The following is a 25,731-nucleotide window of genomic DNA, read 5'->3' on the forward strand; positions in this document are numbered from 1 at the left end:
ATAGATCAGACTTTTACGGACGCAGCAATACCAAATATGTATTTTTGGTTTATGATTTTGATTCTTTTATTTAGTCTAACCAATGACCTGTAAAAGCATATTTCCAAAAAATACAATACAACGGTAATTGGATTACATTGTTCCCCAAAATTGGAATACCTTATGTGGCAGAAAAAAACTGGTATCATATTTGAATTCACCACACTAAAGTTACTATAAGCCGCTTATCTGTTCCAAAAATTGTGTTGCACGGTGTTATTCCATGTAAAAGGGCCCTTAACCTGCACATGTAATCAGGAAAGCACTAGATCCGTGGGGACGAACCTATGGCACTCGTGCTTCCCGATATGAGTGCCGATGGCTGCTCACCATCATAGTAATTACCGGCTAGAGTACCGCAGTTCCCTAGCCGGTTATCATGCAGCAGTGCTGATAGCAGCGCTGATCATACGTGCACACTCTGATGTCAGTGTGTACACCCGGGATCCTCCTCCCCTGATTTCTCCTCCTAAGTTCCGCAGGAGAGGAGAAGGGAGGAAGCGTTCCAGGCACACACACTTCAAACAGTATGTACACCTGCAGCAGCGCCATGAAGAGGAGGAGCAGCGGTACTGACTCAAATGAGGAGGTAAGTGTATTACTCATGGGGCTACTGACTGGGTTAATAGTACTACTGACGCTACTGTGGAGTAAATATTATTACTGCAGCTACTGCGCAGTTAATATTACTGGGGCTACTGTGGGCTTAATATTACTACTGGGGCTACTTTGTGATGAATATTACTACCGAGGAGGTTAATATTACTACTGAGGCTACTGTAGGGTAAATATTACTACTGGGGCTACTATGGGTTCAATATTACTACTGAGGTCACTGTGGGGGTCACTATTACTAAGGCCACTATTACTATTGGGGCCACTGTGGGAGTCACTATTACTACTGAGGCCACTGTGGGAGTCAATATTACTACTGAGGCCACTGTGGGAGTCAATATTACTACTGGGGCCACTGTGGGAGTCACTATTACTACTGGGGCCACTGTGGGAGTCACTATTACTACTGGGGCCACTCTGCACATGCATATCTTAAGCTGATGTGGAGTATGTTTACACGTGGCAAAACGGCAGCGGAATGTCCACAGCAGAAATTTCCATGGCAAAAAAACAGTCAAAAACCGCACCATTGGTTTGGACTAGAAATCAACTGCATATCCAGAGCTGATTTCATTCAATGCGGTGCTCGCCTACCTTCATTGTAGGCTTCCCACTGTCAGCTCCCCTGGCTTCCGGTTTTCAGCATCCTGGTCAGGTACAGCACCGCTGGTCCGGTGAGGCCACTAAAGGGCTACTGGGAACCGGAAGCCGTGGAGTGCTGACACCAGGAAGCCTTTGGAGGAAGTGAGGAGCGTTGCATTGTATGAAATCAGCTCTGGGTATGCAACTGATTTCCAGTCAAAATCTGCACCAGTGGTACTCCAGTGCTCCAGCTAGGAAAAAAAACACAGGGCGATCCTCCTTGTCTATTTTGACGCGGCCCTGTCTTTTTCATAATGACGGAGGTAAAAATCATACGTCGTGATAAGCCCCGCCCCTCACGTGTTGGCACTTTTCTGCAAATAAGTGGGTTTTGGGTTGCAGTTTGAATACTTGGTCTCTAAAAGGTTCACCACCACTGCTCTAGATCCATGACCTGCCCTTACATTACTCACCACAAAAGGCCATTGAAAAGAATAGGGAGGGAAGGCTAAAAGGACGGGTGAAGAGGCGCAACACTCTAAATAACGTGGATATTGGAGATAGTGAAGTATAAACTCTTTTAATAAATAACATACGGCTGGTTAACACATACAAACTAAGTAGTAAGTGCAAGAAATAAAATTCAGAATGAGAAAAGTGGATAAGAAAATAGAAAAATAAATCTAAAAATATATATATATAGTTTAAATGCAATTAGAAATCTACAGCACATTATTAAACACGTTAATAGTATCAAAAAGTAGTGAAAAGAAAAGTGACAATATTGTGGGGGCTCCTGTGACCCCCTTGTGTGTGCGGCCGAACATTATCCTGATGGAAGCTGCCATGAGAGGAACACATGTGGCTGCAGGATGTCCTGAACATATGGCTGAGCTGTCATTGTCCCTCGTACCACGACTAGGGGTGAGCGACTGTTCTATGTAATGGCCTCCTAGTCCTATCTTTTCGCGTTCTTTGGAACGCAGCACCCGTTGTTTTCCATGGGACTGTAAAACACATTGTATGGTGTACGTTGTGCATGCGAGTGCGACGTGAGGTTTAACAATGAAAACACTTGAGGATCGTAATTTCACGAAAGTGATGGCAGACGTTTTTGAAAGCTCGCCCTTGAGCAGGTAGCCTTAGGCCGCTCTGCAAAATGTAGGAAGAGTTACATTGATTACAGCCAGGAGCTGAACATCTCATAGTCACTAAACTGAGACTTCCAGGTGTTGGCTGTAATAAGTGTAGCGCCTCCTGCGTTATGCAGTGTGTAATAACACCCCTGGGGACTTCTCAGATGGGACCATTTCTGTGTTAATATGTTCTCCCTATGGGGCTTGAATTCCGCACCCTTTAAGACCTACACATCTTTACTTCATGCAACAAAATGCAACAAAATCCGTATCTGCGCTGTGACCTGCGGACAATTCTGTCCCGAGTGAAAGTCCCTTAGAGTACACTCCCACATAGCAGAAACACTGCTGATTTTCTGTGTCAAAATCTGCAGTATTTCCGCATCTAAAAACCACGTCAAACTCCACACCATTGGTGCTGATTGTGACTCGAAGTCAGTTGTGCATCCACAGCTGATTCTTTCCTGCCACTCTCATCTTGCCCACTTCTGCATCACCTGATTGGCAGCCACAGCAGTTGCCAGGTGAGGGTTGCTTTATGTTCTGTAGTGAAGAGATGCTCATCACAAGGTGAAAAGAGTGGCAGGCCAAAACCAGCTGCTCATCTGCACCAACCGTTGAAATTTTGAATCAGAAGTGCTGTGGATTTTGCTTCAGAATTTTCCACCGCGGATAGAGCATTACTTGAAATTTGGTACAACCCCCTTTTAAAATAGTTTCTTTCATGTTTAAAAATATAATTTCTAACTAAAACATTTCCCACATTCAAGACATAAAAATGGCTTCTCCCCGTGTGAGTTCTCAGATGTTTAACAAGACTCAATTTCTAGCCAAAACATTTCCCACATTCTGAACATTAAAATGGTTTCTCCCTTGTGTGAGTTCTCAAATGACTAACAAGATTTGATTTACGACTAAAACATTTCCCACATTTAGAACACATAAAAGGCTTCTCTCCTGTGTGAGTTCTCAAATGTTCTATAACCTTTGGTTTCTGTGTAAAATACTTCCCACATTCAGGACATGAAAATGGCTTCTCTCCTGTGTGAATTCTTAGATGTCTAACAAGACCCAATTTCTGGCTAAAACATTTTCCACATTCTGAACAGGAATACGGCTTTTCCCCTGTGTGAGTTCTTAGATGTTTGACAAGATCCGATTTACGGCAAAAACAATTCCCACATTCTGAGCATGAAAATGGCTTCTCCCCTGTGTGGATTCTCAGATGACTAACAAGATCTGATTTATAACTAAAACATTTCCCACATTCAGAACATAAAAATGGCTTCTCTCCTGTGTGAGCTCTCTGATGTTCCATAACCTTTGATTTCTCACTAAAATGCTTCCCACATTGAGGACATGAAAATGGCTTCTCTCCTGTGTGAATTCTTAGATGTTTCACAAAATTCGCTTTCTTATTAAAACATTTACCACACTCGGAACATGAGAATGTCCTCTCATCTCTGTCAGTTCTCCCATCTGTCCTACATTGAAATATTATCTCCTGTCCACAACCAGTTCTTTGTTTGCCAATCAGTGACTGATTAGATGAAGGTTTACTGTCACTAGCGCCATTAGTGGATAGATCTTTGCTGTGAAGAACTATGGGTACATTAGAGGTTATTGAATTAGGCTCTGTGGTATAATCCTCTACTTCATATGGCGATATGAGGTGTCTATGGGCGCTTCTACTCCACTCTTCACCTGGGAAAAAAAGAAAAAGTTATCCTCCCTCAATTTATTATTCTTCAATTAACCAATCAAGCTTTATTGAGATAATAGCAAGTTAACATAGTAAAATGGGCATTCAAAAAAAACAAGATAACATATAATTTCAATAAGTAGAATAATTATAGATGTATAAAAGCAATCGGTGTGAAAATAGGTGGAGGAAACATCAACAATCTCCGTTAAAACTGAAAGTGAAAAAATAGAACTCTATCTGAATTTAAAGAAGACTTAAAGGGGTTGTCCCGCGCCGAAAGGTTTTGTTTTTTTTTTTGCATAGGCCCCCCGTTCAGCGCAGGACAAACCCAAGGGATGTGGTGAAATTAAAAAAAAAAATTTTTACTTACCCGAATCCCCTCTCTGCAACTTCTTCCTCCTTTTCCTCAGATGGCCACCAAGATGGCCGCCGGGATCTTCACCCACGATGCACCGTGGGCTCTGTGCTCTCCATTGCCGATTCCAGCCTCCTGATTGGCTGGAATCGGCACACGTGATGGGGCGGAGCTATGTGATGATGCGTAGAAGGGGGAGGAGCCAGAACGCCGCTCGTGCCCGGACCGACCAGAAGGGAGAAGACCCTTCTGCGCAAGTGCGTCTAATCGGGCGATTAGACGCTGAAATTAGACGGCACCATGGAGACGGGGACGCCATCAACGGAGTGGGTAAGTGAATAACTTCTGTATGGCTCATATTTAATGCACGATGTATATTACAAAGTGCATTAATATGGCCATACAGAAGTGTATAACCCCACTTGCTATCGCAGGACAACCCCTTTAAATTATGACAGCTGCAAAATCGTATAAGACCCAATATATCACTAGAGAGCAAGATGACTGGACTCAGACTCACATATTTTGGCCATGTAATGTGAGCAGAGTTGCTAGAAAAATCTATAATGCTTGGACAGTTCAGTGGCAAAAGAAGACCTGGCTGCCAAAGGACACAATGGCTGATACTGTCAGAGCAGATATTGGCATGGATATCACACAAAACTGAAAGAAGCAGTACAAAACTGAAAAACATGGAGGGAGGGAGCCTCTAGGGTCGAGAACGACTAAATGGCTAACAACAAGAAATTACTTGTACATGTATAACAAACCATATAAAACATCATAGTGTTTGTAAGCACTTTGTCTGCAAACTTCCCAGAATAGAACCCCTAGTAGAGATATCTCGAATTAAAGTCTTACTCATTTCACCTAAAACATCATCCATTATATCCACATTGCAAATGATATTATGTCAATCAATACCAACCATAAGCAGAATGTAAAGCAGGGTATATATTCACTGTATCTAAAATATCATCAGATGTGGATAGTTTTATCCTAATCTTTGTTTACATCTCACAAATTATATAATGATATACGATCCTTCACTTCTTTAAAGGTCCATTTAGATGAGACGAATGTCAGGTAAACAATGCCCGACACTCGTCCCTGTGTGTCCTCGCTCCCATGTTATTGCACAGGAGCTAGAAGCACTGGCTTGCTTACAGAGCGGCCAGCAGAGGGGTGAGGCAGCTGCAGGAGATTTCTCTCCTCGCGCTCCCCCGCCCCTCTCCATTGAATTAACATAGCGGCTGTTCATTACTGAACGGCTGCTATTTACATTGAACGATCAGTGTTCAGCTCATCGTCCATCGTTTATGCTGCATAAATAATGGATGATGAGCTGATCGCTCAGTGTAAATAGCAGCCGTTCGGTACTGAACGTCTGCTTTGTTAAGTCAATGGAGAGGGGCAGGGGAGAGCAAGGAGAGAACTCTCCTCTAGCCTCTCCGCTGTGAGCCATTGAAACTAGCTCCTGTGCAGCAGTACGGGAGCGAGTATGTGCGGAGACGAGTGTCGGGCATCGTTTGCCCGACATTCGTCCAGTCTAAATGGGCCTTAAGATTCCCCCAGGATAAATGAGATTTAAAGGGGTATTCCCATCTGAAACTTTAATGCCATATCCACAGGATATGCCATGAAAGTCTGATAGATGCAGGTCCCACCTCAGAGACCTGCACCTATCACTACTTCTGGATCCTATTCCTCGCTGCACTACACTTTTCCATAACGACATATAAAGTCACCATTCCACCTGCCTACAAATAGGCCTCATTCTCATTGAAGACGCAGGATGAATCAAATGATAGTTGTATAGTTCAGGTCATTGCAAATGTTGCAGAATCTATTATGTGGGTTTTTTTCGTTTTTTTTTTTCTTTATTTTTTTTAAAGTTTTAAACACGTTATTTATTAAGTGTTGAAGACCTAGGTCTATCACATGACATTTACTTTGTGCTCCACTCTTTTCTCTGTATTAGTATCTGTCCATATTGTATCACATTGTTCTGGTGCCAAGGAGCATAAAGGAATATTATGGCACTAAATGATACAAAGTAATAATAATGATCAGGTGAAGTTGATTTTCTGACCTTCCTATTAAATATCCCATTGAAGAATTTACAGTCAAACCATTTTTATGGAAGGCTCTTACCGTTCACTGACACTGCTATGGGTTTGTTGAGTCCACTTGTCGTTCCACCAGAACTTTCCTGCAAGAATCCCACAACAGGACATAATAAAAAGAAATCCTGACGTATCTTATGTAGAGATGAGCGAGCATACTCGCTAAGGACAGTTACTCGAGCGAGCATTGTCCTTAGCGAGTACCTGCCCGCTCGGAAGAAAAGATTCCGGTGGCGGCGGGGAGCGGCGGGGGAGAGCAGGAGAGAACGAAGGGGAGATCTCTCTCTCCCCCCCCCCCCCCCCCCCCGCTCACCCTGCTCACTCCCGCAACTCACCGCTCACCCGCGCCGGCACCCGAATCTTTTCTTCCGAGCGGGCAGGTACTCACTAAAAACAATGCTTGCTCGAGTAATTGTCCTTAGCGACTATGCTTGCTCATCTCTAATCTTATGTCTATCAATAACTAGCACTAGCAAAACTCGCCAGCCTGAACTGCATAAAGCTGTAACACAAGAAAAAGCAACACAAAATGCTTGTATGCCTATTTAATATATACATTTTTTTTTTAAAAGTTTTTATTAATCAATCAAGACATATATTTATAATGAATTGCAACAATTGTTAAGATGTCACAGAGCAGTCTCTGACTGTTTCGCAAAACATATATATAATATATAATAATCTTTATTTGTATAGCGCCAACTTATTCTGCAGCGCTATATATGTAGATACAGTCCCCATAACCAATTTGCTTATCTTTTAAACAAACAGTAAAAGAAGAAACAAGAAAGGAAAAAAAGAAAATGAGAATAGAAATATAATTAACAAAAAACAAACAGAGAACATATTAAAGAGAAGCAGATCTGCTTTGGCCACAGGGCTACTTATTATCTCCTCTCCCACCCGGTGGTGACAAGATACAATATATACATTTATTCACAAACATAAAGAAACAAAACACAGCTAAAACCACCTAAAAAACACAGACAAAAAGTACATGAAAGAACAGTTCAAACTACGGCCAATCCAGATATAACATATATAATTTATATAACCCTCAAACTGGATCAATGGCAATAAATAAATATATAAATAGAAGATTTAAAAAGTGTAATGTAAGTGATTTATCCACATTGAATTTCCAAACAAGTAGAAGTTTATGAACCCTGCAATGTGGATCCTGGCTTCTTTTATGAAACCAGAAACCATTTGTAGCTCCTACCGACCACAACCAACAATAGAGCACACAGTATACTACACTGCTGCCGGAGAAGATTAGGAGAAAGCTCTATTACATCAGTCTGTAGAGGATTTGCCGAAATCTCAGTTTTATCTACCTGATGATCCGGTGGGACATGTTCCTTTTCCTCTGGACAATCCTGGGAATATAGAGGACTGGGACATCTCTCTGGGGGATTTCTCTGGCTGGATCCATCTATAGGAAATAACCAGAGACTGAATACATTATATATCTGATGATCAGATGATGGCGAGACTAGCCGACCCTCAAAACTGTCCTCTACTATCAATGAAGGTATCCTCTTACCCGGTGATGTGAGGGTCTGCTGATCCTCCATCATGACGTCCTTGTACAGATCCTTGTGTCCTTCTAAATACTCCCACTCCTCCATGGAGAAATAGACAGTGATGTCCTGACACCTTATAGAAACCTGACACACACAATATACAGTCATCCTCCAGCCTCCTCCCTTGGCGGTATTATATAATGTCCCCCATTCCCAGCAACGCTCACCTCTCCGGTCAGCAGCTCAGTGATCCTCTGGGTAAGTTCTAGGATCTTCTGCTCATGTATCAGTGAATGAGGTGAAGGCTGGGTGATGGGGCTCTGGGTCCGGCTCCGTCCTCCTGAAACACACTCACCAGACCACTTCTTCACTACCGTGTAATCCTGTGGATGGTGAGACACTGATCACTACATGGAGGCTAAGAATCCTTCACCTTTCCCATCATTCCCCTGTTTATTACTAGAGATAAAAGTGACATCATGTGAAGCTCTCACCTCCCCAGTTATCCAGTAGATGATTTCCAGGGTGAGGTCTATTATCCGGGCAGCCATGTGGTCTCTGCCCTTCTCCATCCTTGGTGGGTCATTGATGGAAAGGACCATTGTCTTTATCTGTGAGTCCTTTGCCTAAGGAACCTGAGAGAGACAAGAACATCTTCCATGAAGGGTCTCACTACTAGGGGATTATAGATGATTAGTGGCAGCGTACTATGGAGATGTCTTATTTACAGATTACTGACCATAACATAATTTATCTCCACCTTACATCAGTCCATGTTAGATGACGGCACTCTGGTAGTTCATCTTCTTAAGTATTCACAAACAGTTGAAAAAGTTTCCGCCAGCAATGACAGTGATGTGTGAAAACATACAGAATACTGCAGCTCACTGTATATGGGGCCATGTATAAAGAAGATTAGGCAGGTACTGTGTATACGTTTAGCATAGCGCTGAAAATGCAGCGCTAAACGCTGTACAAAAACGCCTGTGTGAGAGAGGCCTAAGTTTAATTCTACATTTAAACCTTCACAAGGGTTAAATGTAAATAATAAATTATATACTCTAGACTGTACTGTTTTGTGCTGAGTTCTTTTCTTGCGGTGGTTCTGGGATCTGTTCATTTCCAGTAATCTAGTTCATGTCTTGGATTTGGTTCTTTTCATCGTCTGGCTCTGGTGGGAGTGGTTTTAGGTGAGACTTGCTTGGTCTCACCTGTGGGTAATTTGGGAGCACTATTCAACCTGGCCTAGTGCTTAGTTCATTGCTATTTAATTCGGTCTCCCTGGTGGAAGTTAGTTTGGTGCTGGATCTTCTGGTTTCCTGATATTTCACAAAGCTAAGTACTGAGGTTATTATTGTGGATATTTTGTTTTATGTGGTTTTCTCCTCTCCCACTTAGGGTCTGCTAGTGGCCTAGGTACGTGGTCAGGTTCGCCCTTGTTAGGGCAGGTTATCTGCGTATAGGTTTACAGGGACAGGGTTTCCCTTGCGTCTGTTTTCTTTCTTGTTTACCACTGTTTTGTGTGCACTTTCAGTCTGTTTGTTCACAGCCCGCCAGTCTATTAGGTTTCCAGATCCATCACATCCAGATTGGACGTGATAGATTAAACAGCCTTCACTTACTTGGTGGGATATCTTTGCTTATATATGGTATGGATCCCATTGAGGTTATGTCAAACCAGCTAAGGGCGCTGTCAATTGAAGTCGCTAAGGTTAAGCAGCGGCAACCAGCTCTCATGACTTCAAGTAGGGAGGATAAATTCAAGGTAGCTGACAGGCAGGATTTTGTTTCTTTTAGAATCTTGCATGTTTTTTTTTCAGGTTACATCCGCTTTCCTTGGGTGACGAGTCACAGAAGGTGGGCATCATCATTATCGGCCTACAGGAGGATCCCCACGCGTGGGATTTTTCCTTACCTCCATCCCCTTAAAGCCTTGTCCTCTGTGAATAGTTTTTTCACTGCTCTAGGTTTCATCTATGATGATCCCGATAGGGTGTTGCTGGCAGAGGAAAAACACAGAGCTTTAGATCAGGGAGACTCTTCCATTGAGGATTTCTGTGTAAATTCTGCGATTTGACGAAAAAAACTCAGTGGAATGACCTTGTTATATGAAGCCAGTTTTATTGTGGTATGGCTAATAAAATTAAAAATTCATTGCTTATCCTGTGCCTCACAGTCTTAAGGCCCGTTTATACGCAACAATTATTGCTCAAAATTCATTCAAATGACCGAAAATGAGCGATAATTGTTACATGTAAATGCGGGCATCATGCACTTTTTGCTTGAACAATGATTTTAACCCCTTAGTGACCAAGCCTGTTTGCATCTTAATGATGAGGCCAAATATTGGAAATCTGACATGTGTCACTTTAAGGCCTTAGACGGGCGTTTTTTCGCGCGATTTGCGCATCGTATGTCGCATGCGCATGCGCAAATCGCGTGACCGGGGGCGAAAAATCGCGGGAAAAATCTGCACCTAGCTGCGTTAATCGTCGCAGCAAAACGCCCATCTGACCGGAGAAAAATCGCCGTGCGCATCAAAATGCGCATGAAACTTAGACTAACCGGCGAAAAAAATGATTTTGGTGCGCACATAAAACGCCGAACGCAGATAGGCGCGATCTGCGAATCGTCGTGTCCTATAATTTATCGCATATCCGCATAAAAAGTGGACATGTGACCGATACCATAGCGAACCATTGGTTCTATATATGCGCGAATCGCATGCGCAAATCGCGCGAAAAAACGCCCGTCTAAGGCCTAACATAGAATAACTCTGTAAAGGTTTTGCATATCTCAGTGATTCTGACATTGTTTTATCGCCACATATTGTATTTTATTTAGGCAGTAAAAATAGACTGCTATAATTTGTGTATATTTATTAAAAGCGTTGAAATTGGGAAAGTTTTGACAAAATTGTCATTTTTTTCACATTTCCAACTGCAATATCTCAAATATGTGCAAACCTAGTATAGAAATTTTTGATAAGATATATATTTCTATCTGTTTACTTTATTCTGGACGCACATTGGAAAAACTTTAGTTTTTTTTAACCATTTAGGAGACGTACAATATTAACATTAATAACATTTTGAGGAACATTTTGTTTTCCTGCACCAAGCTAAGATTGCAAAGGCTCATAGGTATCAGAATTATAGATACCCCCACAAATGACCTTATTTTAAAAAATAAAACCCTTAATGTATTCACTGAGGGGTGGGTGGTCAGGAGTATTTTGACGCCCCACAGATTCTTTTCAGGAATTAATGAAATTAAGAGGAGAAAAAATAAAATTTCATATTTTTGCAAATATTTCATTTTAAAGACAGGATTTTTTTTCTTTAATGCACATGAAAATGAGGATTTGCACCCCAAAATGGATACCCCCATTAGTCCTGTGTTCAGAAAGATTCCAGTTGTGGCCCTAGTCTTCTGTCTGTATGTACAACAGGGCCCAAACTGAAAGGAGCAGTGGGTGGCTTTCAGAACAGACATTTTGCTTGAAGGCGTTTATGCCCCATAGTTCACTTGTAGAGTCCTTAAGCGGCCAAAACGACAGAGACCCCCACAAATGACCACATTTTGTAAGCTAGACTCATCAACAGATTCATCTAGAGGTGTACTGCGTATTTTGACCCCACAGTTTTTTAAATGAATATAAGCAAAGCAAAAGGAAAAAAATTACGATTTTTATTTTCATAGCACTTATGTCCTTTTAAAAGGTTTTTTTTCTACAGCACACATAAGAATGGAGACTTTCTCCCCAAAATGGATACCCCCGTTTGTCCCCTGTTCAGAAACAGACACATTGTGGCCTTAATATGTCCATATGCACAACAGGGCCCAAACCGAAAGTAACAGTGTGGCTTTCAGAATAGACATTTTGCTTCCAGGCGTTTTAGGCCCCATAGTTCACTTTTAGAGTCCTTGAGCGGCCAAAACGACAGAGACCTCCTACAATTGACCCCATTTTGAAAACTACATCACAGAAGGGGAAATAAAAAATTAAAAACAATCACAGAAAATGGCCGTTACTTACTGACTGAGGAGTGCATATAGATGCATCCTCCTCTCACCATGCAGGTAGCTGACTACCAAATGCAAGAGCCAATAACACCTGTGAGGGCACCGATAAGACAACCACTCACACTGCCTCCTGATAATGAGGGGGGTGGATGCTTGGCGTATACTCCCACACATAGTGGATACAGGGTGCCAGACCATTCTGATATATGTAGTTCACCATGCAGACTAGCAACCTATTAATGACGCCATGATAATTCGGCGCGTTGCCCTGCATTTCCCTCAGTAAACCACATTGGTACTACCACCCTGGGCTCCCCCTGGAGTCTTAATGCCACACTGCATGTAAATGATAGATAATAAATGCAAGGCATTGGTTGGATGTTGGCCAAGATACATGAGCCCACTAACCACTTCACGGTTCCTTGCGTTGTAGTAGGTCCCTACACTAATATTCATACATGCAGGACTTGAAAAATTGTGAAAGCTCTTCAAAGGTTTCTGGGGTTCGCTACTACCGAAAATTTATTAGAGGATTTTTGGTGGTGGTTAAACCTCTGACAAAGAAAGGCAGTTTTTTTTCCTTGTAGATGGTCCCCATGGGCATTAATTTACAATCGTTCCATGCCTTGAGATGTTTTGCGATGGCTCCAGTTGTAGTGCAGCTGGACTCTTCCAAAGGTTTCAAGGTGGAGGTTGATGCCAACTGATATGTTGCATAATCTTTGTCCTTGTTCTTTTCTAATGTAAAATTTACTTCACCTGAGCAAAATTACGACATTGGTGACAGAGAGCTGTTGGCAATCTAGTGGGCTTTCGAGGAGTAGCGCCATCTTCTCAAGGAGGCTCAAGATAACTGCTTTTTCTAACCACAAAAACCTGATTTACTTAAAGTCAGCTAAAAGACTTAATCCGACACAAGCGCGATGGTTAATATTCTTCTCTCATTTCGACTTTGTAGTTACGTCATTGTCCTGGCAGTAGAGATGTAAAAGCCGATGCTCTCGCTAGGCTTTTTGTCCCAGGTTGTTTTGGAGGAACCTCCGCTGCCTATTCCTTTTAAGGGGGTTATGGTGTCAGCAGTTTCACTAGATTTAGAGGAACAGGTCCGTAAAGCCCATGTTTTGGTACTTTTTCTAAATGTTTTAAAGGTGCCGGAGGAGAATGAGTTCTCCTTTAACATCGTGGCAGTGTGGGAGGATAGTCAGAAGAATATCCAACTTGTGATGAAGGAATTCTACTTCAGTGTGAAGTTGTTCCACTTTTTTCTTATAGGACTCTAACACTGTAGCAGCATTGTCCATATGTTCCTCCAAACCCGATGTTCATTGACCTAGATCCCAGATACCCACCCGTATCACATCTTGTATCCAAGCTAGAGGCGGTACAACAGGGTGCTAGAGCCTCCCTACAAGGTGTCCGTTTTCCACAATAAATTACACTTTTGCTCTGATATTGTAACCCCTTACTTATATCAACATTATAATCACACAATCAAGTTTCATTCCATCTGGTCGCTTCTCGGGGAAGGGGGGGAGGTGTATCTTTTTCAGCCTTACTTACTATGTTACTCTATCACTATGTTGATATATTAAGTTTTCTAAGGATTTTATATTAATATATTTAGGGAGTCTGTGTTGGAAATGAATTTAGAGGCCTGATCTGGGGTTTGATGTTAAAGGGGTTTCCCAGGCAGCCCCGGTCAGAGCGGAAGCCACTGCTACAACCCCTGTGTAGTGGCCGCCGCTTGTAATTACAGGCACAGCTCCCACGAATTTACCTATAATTACAAGCACCGGCCACTACACAGGGGTTGGAGCAGCAGCTATCACTCCGACCCTGGTGTATTCTGGCACTGACATCAATCACTGCCTGGAAAACCCCTTTAATATAGAATTTCTGAATATATTAGTCTTGCCCTTCAATTTATGCCACAACCAAGGGAAAGGCCCCTCCCATTAGTCCCAACCTGCTGCTGCGTGTCGCCCTGTGAAGGACTCTCCCGGGTTGACATCTCTGCAGCAATAATAAACCGAGAGCCTAAAACTCACTGAATTACACTGACAGAAAAACTGCCTGGTGGTAAATAAAGAAACAAGAGGGGCGGACTACAAGTCAAAGGCACCCCGACCAGCACTGACCTGCAGAGGAGCAGACTAGTGGCTGCTGGAGCTTCGGTAATGATGGGCTAAATCTTAGTGGCTACAGGACCTTTGGTGATGTCACAGTCATGTGACCAGTTATATACATGGGATGGATGGTGTAATGTTAGTAGCTAAAGGACCTTTCAGCTTTCACTGGTCACATGATAGAGACGTGGCATCTCCACAGCATTAAGTGCAGATCACATGCCCCTGACATCATCACAGGTCCAGCAGTCACTAGAGCAGACAGGTTAGTTTACCTCCAGCACACAGTGAGATGAGTAAGTAGACTCCTCCCCTCGGTTCTCCTTGTTGTCAGTCTCCTCATTACCTTCCCCCAGCAGTAAAGTAGATGGCCGCAGGCTGGTGAAGCACATCTCTATGAGGCTCCCTTCAGAGCGTGCGGCGCCGATCCGTCGTGCAATGACATATGAAAAAGCCATGGATGCAAGACTTTTTCGTCCGGAACCGACCAGACCTCGTTATAATCTACTAGCTGATATACTCGGCTTTGCTGGAGTTAATTTGATATAGGTGTTTACCTGTTGTTCGCACAGAATTCTTTTTTGAAGTCACTGGTACTTAAGAGGAACCGAGGAATAAAATATGTATACACATAGAGAAGCATTAGATTCTCCTCAGGCTGCATGTACTGATGTCCCTTTGCAGAATGTGCCACCCCTCCCACTCACCTCACTTTTTACCCTTTAAGGGGTTGTCCTGCCACACGGGGTGAATTTTTTTAAATAAAAATGATGCTTCCCTTTCACCAAGCATCATAACACACAGCATACAGGAGCTCAAACCGGCAGGCATATCAGTTGTAATGTCTGTTTCTTACTTTGATATCTGATGTTCAATGCAGCTTTCAAAGATGGCGCCATTGTGCTGCCTTCCCACAATGCCCTGCGCTCTCCCACCCTCTGTGTGCGTGCTCCCGATGACAGCAAGACACATAGAGATGAAAAAGCAGGGTTTCCTCGCCTTGCTCAGCTCCTGGCCCCGCCCACGACACGCCCATCTCTATAGTTTCTCACCACCCAGGTCCCACCCCCTATAAGTCCCTCTACAGTATAGCATGTTCTCCTGCTGTACAGTGTACTTAGAGAGGGCTTGGCCAGAAGAGACTGTCTATACACACTCTTCATTCAGGAGGAGAGTTCAAAGTGGGGAGAGTAATCTCCTTCAGCTGCTCCACTGTGAAACAAAGATAGCCCCCACCCCCGTCCCATGACAAGTAACACTGACAGTGCGGCGACTGGTTGTCGGCACCCCAACCATTCACAATAGTCACAGCTCACCTCCTCTCCTTTCTGCACAAGCAGGATTACACTGAGAGGAGACACCTATTGTTACGATCGTCTGAGCAACTAAGCGCGGGGCCCACACGATCATTACCAAATGAGGGATACACGCACAATGGTTTCAAACAACTGGCCCTGAACTACAGGGAGGGATGATATGGCCCTGATAAAGGGAAGATATGGACCTGAGCGGGGACATCGCCCTGATAAAGGGCGGCCCAGCGGTCTTTGGATCTGGGCCCTAGCTGCTCCTAGGAACCACGCACCAGAACAGGACACATACACATGCCGCATGACAGGGACAGAACAACAGGACACACAGAGCCAGAAAACACAGCATACCGCAGCCAAAATTCAACCACTAGTAACAGGTAATAAGCTATATATAAATACCAGGTATTAGTTGACATTTTGATCAAAATGTGGAAGCTAGCGGGCCACTTCACGCCTCCTGGCTATACCGCTATAGTCCCTACACTAACCAGGAGTCCAGCGGCACAGAACACAGATCACACAGCAAACTGCAACAGGACAGGGCAGACCAGAACACAGATCACACAGCAAGCTGCAACAGGACAGGAACAGAACACAGGTCACACAGCAAGCTGAAACAGGACCGTACAGAACACCAGACTCTACCGGCACGGACTGTACCACCACAGACTCACAGGAGACTACAACGTAGAGTGCAAACCACACAAACTCCACCCAGAACTCACATGCACACAGATGAAACTCACAGAAAGTCTATGTGTCCTCATACCAGGGGAATAGACAGTCAACACCGTGCCCGACATACGGAACTGTGTCAGGGATCCACCAACTGACACACAGAGCAAGACATAAGACATTTGGAGGCCGCAGCTGTCAGGGGAAGGGAAAAGGGGAGCTGCATGTGCTGCAGACAAGAACTACAGGTGTCCAAACCATCTTTAGGGAAGCAGAGTGACACAACAAACCTACATGCCAACACAGATCTGAGTGGGAAACAAAACAGATACATCCAAACAGTACAAGACCAGCAACAACTACATGTGCTGCAGGCTAAAGGGGATTGGCTGCTGGAGAATACCACACCCAGCCAGCTCAATTAACCCTTACCACCTGAGGAGCTGTGCTGCTAGGAACCTTAGTACTAAAGATCCCAGCAGCACATGTAACACCTATATGCAGAGAACACAGGACCCACTATTCACAATAGTCACAGCTCCCCTCCTCCCCTCCCTGCACAGGCAGGTTTACACTGAGAGGAGACACCTATGTGCAGAGCACACAGGAGCCACCATTCACAATAGCCACAGTTCACCTCCTGCCCACCCTGCACAGGCAGGATTACACTGAGAGGAGGCCCCACCCACCTCCATTGTAATCCTCAGCGCTCCCTCTGTGAACCCTTTACATGCCCTGATCTACATAGATTGTGGCAGGGAAGGGGTTAACAGCGGGGGTCGCTGTCTCAATGCACCCCCACTATTGCAGGCGGAGGCCTATCAGTGACAGTTGGCTTCCACTGCCGAATAATGTGGGATCTCTTCTAATCTCACTATATCCACAGGATTTAAGTGTATGCCCTATTGTGTTGAGTACCCTGCAACCAGGATGTACACTTAAGTTATGTGGCCTTAAGGGGTTATTCAAATTTACCCACAGACTGAAGGTTGCAGCTTCTTCTTAGCCTTAAAGGGGTTCTGTCAGCAAAATAAAAAAAATTATACCGCCTCCATGCTGTCCTGCATCACTTTAACCTGTGGAAACAGAAAAGGTAAAAAAACAAAGCATACTCACCTGATCCCATTGTTCTTGGTCCTTCCATTGCTTAGGTGCCGCGTTCGGGATCATCTTCAGTGGCCCTTCGTGCTCCCGTCGGCCTGGCCGTGTCTAACCTCTGCCATCCTCGGTGAGTTGATGGCAAGTGTGCATGCACGCCGGGAAAGGGGACGCATGCACAATCACGTCGACTCTCCTGAGGGTGGCAGGTGTTAGATGCGGCCAGGCCAGTCAGTGGGCGACGTGTCACTTGTGACACGTCGACCAATGTCCCGGGCGGCAGTACTTGCTGTCTGGCAGTGGTTGGAGCAGAAGCGGAAGCTGGCACTCTGCCAGTTTCTGCCCTGCGATTGGATGGCTGCTGGAGGGAGAGGAGAAGACCTGCAGGTTCCCAGTCACCGGCCCCGTGCGGCACAGGTGAGTATAATTTTTTTTTTTTTTTTACAGAAACCCTTCAAAGGCATGCAGTCCATGGCCTCTTCCTTATGTACTTTATAGCCTTTCAGTATATGCACATAGGTCATTTATATTCTCAGTATATACACATAGAAGTGAGGCAGATTCTCCGCAGTATATACACATAGAGGTGAGGTAGATTCTCCTCAGTATATACACATAGAGGTGAGGTAGATTCTCCTCAGTGTATACATATAGAGGGGAGGTAGATTCTCCTCAGTGTATACATATAGAGGGGAGGTAGATTCTCCTCAGTGTATACATATAGAGGGGAGGTAGATTCTCCTCAGTATATACATATGGAGGTGAGGTAGATTCTCCTCAGTATATACACAAAGTGATGAGGTAGATTGTCCTCAGTATATACATATAGAGGTGAGGTAGATTCTCCTCAGTATATACATATAGAGGTGAGGTAGATTCTCCTCAGTGTATACATATGGAGGTGAGGTAGATTCTCCTCAGTGTATACATATAGAGGGGAGGTAGATTCTCCTCAGTGTATACATATAGAGGGGAGGTAGATTCTCCTCAGTGTATACATATAGAGGGGAGGTAGATTCTCCTCAGTGTATACATATAGAGGGGAGGTAGATTCTCCTCAGTGTATACATATAGAGGGGAGGTAGATTCTCCTCAGTGTATACATATAGAGGGGAGGTAGATTCTCCTCAGTATATACATATAGAGGTGAGGTAGATTCTTCTCAGTATATATACCTAGAGATGAGGTAGATTCTCCTCAGTATATACACATAGAGGTAAGGCAGATTCTCCTCAGTATATACACTTAGGCCGGCTTCACACGAGCGTGACTGGCTCTGCTGCGGAATATTCCGCAGTGAAGCCCGTCACGGCGCCCCCCAGAGACCCCATACTTACCAGCGGAAGATAGCGTGAAGACGCTTCCCCGCCCACGGTGGGCGTCTCACATGACGCGGCGGCGGTAGGCGGGGAAGCGTTTTCACGCTATCTTCCGCTGTGTTACAGCGGGAGATAGCGTGAACGGATGGCTTCCATTGACTGCAATGGAAGCCGTCAGCGCGTACACCCGCGGCAAATAGAGCATGCTGCGGGTGAGGACGGGAGATTTCACGGGGCGAAATTCCGCGGTGGAATTCCGCATCGTGAGCATTGTGCTATTAGGTTCAATAGAACCTAATAGCTGCAGGCAACGCAGCGGATTTTTGCCACGAATTTACGCGGCGTAAATCCGTTCGTGGGAAGGAGGCCATAGAGGTGAGGCAGATTCTTCTCAGTATATACACATAGAGACGAGGTAGATTCTCTTTAGTATATGCACATAGAGGTAAGTTAGATACTCATAGTAACATATTATGTTAGGCTGAAGGGCTCCTCAGTATATACAAACACAGAGGTCAGTTATATTCTCTTCAGTATATACACAAAGAGGTCAGTAAGATTCTTCTCATTTTGCAAATTATTTTCCTAGGCTTTATGGTTTCTGAGAAAAGAACTTTCTTACAGATCGTGGATTTTTGCACAGTTTTTACACTTAGAATTGAATATTGAAGTTGCGACCCCTTTACTTTTCCTATTTAGGGTGTAAAGAATGGTTATGGCAAATTTCACATTTGTGTGGTGCACATGTGTTATTAGTTACATTACATAGGGGATCACTTACTTTCGCACTTAGAATTGAATAATCAAGTTGCGACCCCTTTACTTTTCCTATTTAGGACGTAAATAACAGTCGTGCCAAGAAATTAGAGAATTAGATTAGTTACATTTAGAGATGAGCGAGCGTACTCGGAAAAGCACTACTCGCTCAAGTAATTTGCTTTATCCGAGTATCGCTGTGCTTGTCCCTGAAGATTCGGGTGCCGGCACGGAGCGGGGAGCTGCAGGGGAGAGCGGGGAGGAACGGAGGGGAGATCTTTCTCTCCCTCTCTCCCGCCCGCTCTCCCCTGCTCCCCGCTGCGACTCACCTGTCAACCGCAGCGGCACCCGAATCTTCAGGGACGAGCACAGCGATACTCAGATAAAGCAAATTACTTGAGCGAGTAGTGCTTTTCCGAGTACGCTCGCTCATCTCTAGTTACATTGCATAGGGGTTCATATACTTTTGCACTTAGCATTGACTAGTCAAGTTGTGACCCCTTTACTTTTCCTATTTAGGAGCTAAAGAATGCTTGTGCCAAAATTCATGTTTCTACGACATCGGGAAATTGGAGAACTTTTGGCGAGTCAGTCAGTGAGGGCTTTCATCTTTACATATATAGATATAACCCTCAAACAGGATCAATGGTAATAAATAGAAGATTTCATCAAAAAGTGATCTCCAAAATAGGAAAAGTAATTGGGTCCCAACTCGATTATTCAATTCTAGCACAAAAGAATTGGCGTCGAAATTTAACGTACATAATCTAAATCTCTCACTTCCCAATGTCATAGAAACTTAAAATTTGGCACAAGCATTGAATATGTCATAAATAGGAAAAGTTAATAGGTCCCAACTCGATTATTCAATTCTATGCGCAAAAGAATTAGCGTCCAAATTTTACGTACAGAATCTAATTCTCTCACTTCCCGGTGTCATAGAAACTCAAAATTTGGCAGGAGCATTGATTATGTCATAAATAGGAAAAGCTAATGGGTCCCAACTCCATTATTCAATTCTATGCGCAAAGGAATTAGTGTCCAAATTTTACATGCGGAATGTAATTTTCTCACTTTCCGGTGTCATAGAAACGGGGAATTTGGCACGAGCATTGATTATGTCATAAATAGGAAAAGCTAATGGGTCCCAACTCCATTATTCAATTCTATGCGCAAAAGAATTAGTGTCCAAATTTTATGTACGTAATCTAATTCTCTCACTTCCTGGTGTCATTTTATATAAAGGAAACGTCGCATGGTTACCTCCATGAGGTGCAAAATGGTGAACATATTTTTTTCCTCTGTATCTCTAAAGTAACCACGACTTCATAAGATTTTCCGTGTGAACACCAGATAAACACCAGTACCAAATTAACTCGGGCGAAGCCGGGTATATCAGCTAGTAATTATATATAATGAAAAAAGTTTGGTACGGTGTACCTACTCGGTGGGATATTGTTTACCTTTGTTAATATGAATCCCATTGAGGTGTTATCCTGTCAGCTGAAGGCTCTGGCACTGGAGGTTGCTGATATCAAACAGCAGCAACATGTCCTGGAGACTTATATTAAGGAGCCTATGATCGATCTTCCATATTGTTTTTCTGGAGATATGTTAAAAAAATTTTGTTTGAGAGTCCTGCAAACTTTATTTCAGCCTACGCCCCCTGTCCTCAGGTGATAAGCTCCAGAGGATGAGAATCATTCTTTTCAGGTTGCAGGGTGCCCCTCAGGCATGGTTAGTTTTCTTGCTCCCTTCTTCTGAAGCTTTGCGCTCTGTGGATCGTTTTTTGAGGCCTTAGGATTAATTTATGATGATGCTGGTAGGGTCTCACTGGCAGAGGGGAAGCTCAGAGGTTTACCTTAGGGGGATTCTCCTATTGAGGAGTTCTGTGCTGAATTTTACTGCTGGTTGCAATGCAGGGTCTTTCTATTTAGTCTCAGTCAGAGTCAGTTTAATTGCGGCATAGCAGATTACATTAAGGACCTTTTGGTGGGGTATCCAATGCCTCAAGGCCTTGGTGCAGCCATGTCTTTAGCCTTTAGGGTAGGAAAACGGATTCGGGGAAGACATCCCTACCTACGTATGGGGAGGAACCCATGCAACTGAGTTCATTGGTTGGCAATGCTCATCGGTGAGAGTGGGGTCAAGGCAAAGGGCAGTGTTTCCACTGCAACCAGACGGGACATTTTCTGCAAAATTGTCCTCGCCATAACTCTCAGCCAGGGAGACTATGATTGCTTGGATGTCGTCCCCCAGGCTGGTACTTCCCACTGAGATACTCGTCTTATCCATCAAGACACAGTCAAGTGGTGTGGGTTAGAGGTAAAACCTCTGGATTCCCCCATCCCCATATCTGCCATTGATACCTCTCTATTGTCTCAGAGGTTTCTGAGGTTTTGTGTACCAAACCTTTCTTTAAAAATTGGATTATTTCACACCGAAGTCATCACTTTGTATGTAATGGAATCTCTTTAAGCGCAAATCGTCTGGGGTTTGCCCTGGTTGCGGTTGCATAATCCTGTAGTAGATTGGGAGAAGACGTTAAGTGGAGCCCCTACTGTAATGATTGTTGTATTTCGGTAGAAGTGTCTTCTGTGCGAGCCGAGTTACCTGAAGATTGGTCTGTCTCTGCAGATGTGTTTTCACAAGAAGGGGCAATCCTTTCAGACATTGAAGGGATGTTTGGCGGTGGCTCCAATTTTAGTACAACTGGACTTGTCCAGACCATTTGTAGTGGACGTGGATGCCTCAAATGTGGGGGTAGGTGCAGTGCTATCCCAAGGTACTAATACATTGTAAGATCTTCGGCCTTGTGCTTACATTTCACGCAATTTTTTTCCTGGCTGAGCGCATTTATGACATTGGTGACAGAGAACTGTTGGCAATTAAGTGGGCATTGGAGGAGTGCCAACAGTGGTTGGAAGGAGCACGGCATAAGGTGACGGTGTTTATGGATCACAAAAACCTAATCTACCTTGAGTCAGCTAAGAGACTTAACCCTAGACGGGCGCAGTGGTCATTGCTTTTTTTTTTTGCATTTTGACTGTCTTGTTACATGTCGACAAGGCAGTAAAAACACTAAGGCTGATGCTGGTTCAAGGAGTTTCCTTCCCATAATTTCCCACGCCCATTGTTTGAGTGGGTGGTGGTATCAGCGGTTTCCCTAGGGTGGAGGAACTGGTCCGTAATGCGCAGGATTTATCACCAGCAGGGTTGCCAGCGGGAAGGCAGTTCCTGTCCATTTGAGGCTACAAGTACTGTCTGAAGTACACAATCCTTTGTTAGCTGGGCAGCCAGGAATCAATAAGACCCAGAAGCTACTCCAAGAAGGTTTTGGTGGCTATCTTTGTGACGGGATGTTTTCAGTTTTGTTGCATCCTGTGATGTTTGTGCCAAGACTAAGTCACCATGGAATTCTCCTGCTGAGAGATTGAGGCCTTTGCCTGAATTTGCGCTAAACCTTAGACCGCTGGATATTACGGGGACGTCGGCTAAAAATCTTAAACTGGTGATGGATAACAGATGTTCGGAGAAGACTAGTTTCTTGGTGGGGAATTTGGTTTGGTTGTCTACTAAGAACATAAAAATCAAGGTAGGGTCCACAATTCGTCAGTACATTCAAAATCATGGAAAGAATTGGTCCAGAGTCTTTTCATTTGGAGATTCCTAGTTCAATGACAATCAGCGTATTTCATAAATCTATGTTGAAAAGTTTGTGGTTCATCTTCACCGCTTGTGGTGGATGGAGATGTTTGCTTTGAGGTAGGTTGCATACTGGACTCTCATCTAGTTAGGAGATCTCTCCAGCATTTATTGCAGTGGCGTAACCATAGTCCTGAGGACGTGAGTGCTGGCAGCAGACGTCCATGCGGACCGACTAGTTAAAAATGTTCACAGGCTGAATCCTAAGCGACCTTGTGCTAAGGGTCCTGGGGCCCCTTCTGGAAGGAGAGGTACTGTTGCAGCAGTGCTGAGATTGCTGCCAGATTGACTAAGTCTGGTGCGGGTTTTAGGCTTGGTTCTGCACCTTCTGGCTCAGAAGTTTTGACGTAATGTAGTAACAACTAGGGGTGATTAGCTTGCTGTTTACCTGGGCTGGATACTGAGCTAAAGTGCAGTTTGAAATGGTAGTAAGTGGCTCCCGTAGACAGCGTGGTCTCCGCTGTGACGTAAACAGAGGCTCCATATGCTGCGGCTTCACAACCAGCTAAATATGGTGTTTTATTTTGGGATTTGCTTTGTTCTTTATTTTGTAGGCCAAGTAGGGTTACTAAGGTCCTAGAAACGAGTGCAGGTCCGCATCTATCAAAGTGATCCGTCTGCCTTGCTAGGCAGGGCCCTCTCCCTCGTCGTCATGTATTTAGGGAAAGACTTACCAATTATCTTGAGTTGTTTATTTCAGTTGCTGCACTTTGGGCTATTATTGTACATAATTGCAAGTGTTGTTCCAGCACGTGATTTGCGGACGTAACAGAACCTCACATGCTCGCCTCCAGGACCTCTCTAGAACAGCACCGGTCCTCTGGAATGCACTACCCCCAAAACATCTGTACAATCCCTGATATAAAGAACAGATACTCAACTCTCTGGATCCACAGTGAGCATATTGATAAAATATATTTTTTATGACAGAGAAAAAAATACATAAAAATGGAAATGCACACTTCTCATAATAGATGCTAGTGAAATGAATGTGCCTCCATGTTCTATCTTATGTGTAGCCTTTTTGTAAGCAAGAAGCCATCTTCTATGCCTCTTTTTCACTGTATTCTTTTATCCTATTCTGGAGGATTTATGGATATTAAATGGTTATTTAATAAAAGTCTTGAGTAACTCAGTGAGGCTTTTGCTCCAGAAGATGGCTACTGTGGCATTTAGACTGGCTGACGAGGCAAACTGACATGTTCCTAACTGTTCACATATGTTCCTAAACATTCTCTCTAAACAACCTATTGTTTAGATTTACCGTTCCAAGAAGTTAATCATGTATGATCAAATCTGCGCCTGCATGCGTCTGGTTGGCATTTTAGATGTAACATTCCTTATCCTGCATATTCATATTTTGTTAAGGTTTCTTTTGACCAATGGCAATAACTGAATTATAATAGATTGAAAGTATTGTAATTGAATATGTGCCCCTATAAAACCTGATGCCTATCAATGAACAGACAGATAACTTTGACCACATCAAGTCGTGTGTGGTTTGACAAGTTATTTCCTGGCCCGTATATACTTCTAACCAATTTGAATCCCAGAGGCGTATCATAGCAAAAATTATTTGCACCAACATAGACAAACATATATAAACTTTATTAAGAACTCGAAGAATTGAAAACACTTAAAATCAAAACAAGATAAAACATGCCTCACTCAGAGAATAATTTATCTAAAGGCCCTTTTTGTATAGAATGAACTGTTGGGCACATATGCCAGACAGGGCTTCACAATGATTTTACATAGGCTGATCTTTCATTCAGTTTTCTGCATGCAGAAACCGAGTGACGAACAAGAAATACATTTACCATATTGCTCTATAAACTATTAATATGGTTACTAACAGTATATTTAGCGGAAGTGTATTTATTCCGGGCCCGCCTCTACATGGGCGCTGGTTAGTGTCCTGCCTGAGTTGTTAGCTGACTGCAGTCCGCTATCTCACCAAAGTACCTCTGTCTATAAATTCTGTGTGAAGCTTATTCACTTCTACCGTATACTGTGTTATATACATTGCTATTTCCATTTGCATTAATAAACATCTTCCCTATCCTCAGCCTCCTGTGTTCCTACTGTGCGGCCGCCCCTATTGGAGTAATGGCCCTGCTATATTGGTTAGGGATAGTGTTCCCATCCCAGTGTATCTGTTGCTGTTATTTGCCCTATTTTGTGTTCCATACATTTTGGTGTTATTATACATGTCTATATTTGTCCATTGCAGACATAGGTTACATCTAGATCTGGCCTGTTGGGGAGCTCTGTACTTGAGCCCTGCACGAATGTAGCAATAATGAACAGGGAGTGGTCCGGAGGGGCCCAACATAAAATAAAAATATTAACCACCCCTTTAAAACAGCTACAATTGGTGCCAACTCCAAATGCGACAATTGTAATCAGATTTCAGCTGTGAAACAGCCATCAATCGCTGCTTATGGAGCAGGCGTGGCTCACAAGCCCACTGCATCCTTCCTGAGCGACCAATGACTGATAAATCTGTCAGTGCACCATATACAGATGGTCCCTGACTTGCGAACAGGTTCCGTTCCAGGAGCCCGTTCGCAAGTCGATTTGTTCGCAAGTCGAACAAATGCTTGTATGGAGCGGGATCGCGGGTGGA

At 43.7% G+C, this 25,731-nt stretch overlaps 1 pseudogene; it reads right to left on the bottom strand.

Annotated features, from left to right (window-relative positions):
• LOC136620109 (oocyte zinc finger protein XlCOF7.1-like) overlaps positions 1-25,731 on the bottom strand; it is a 99,518-nt pseudogene that overhangs the window by 40,770 nt on the left and 33,017 nt on the right.

This window comes from Eleutherodactylus coqui, chromosome 3 (assembly GCF_035609145.1).
Source record: "Eleutherodactylus coqui strain aEleCoq1 chromosome 3, aEleCoq1.hap1, whole genome shotgun sequence".
Taxonomy (NCBI): domain Eukaryota; kingdom Metazoa; phylum Chordata; class Amphibia; order Anura; family Eleutherodactylidae; genus Eleutherodactylus; species Eleutherodactylus coqui.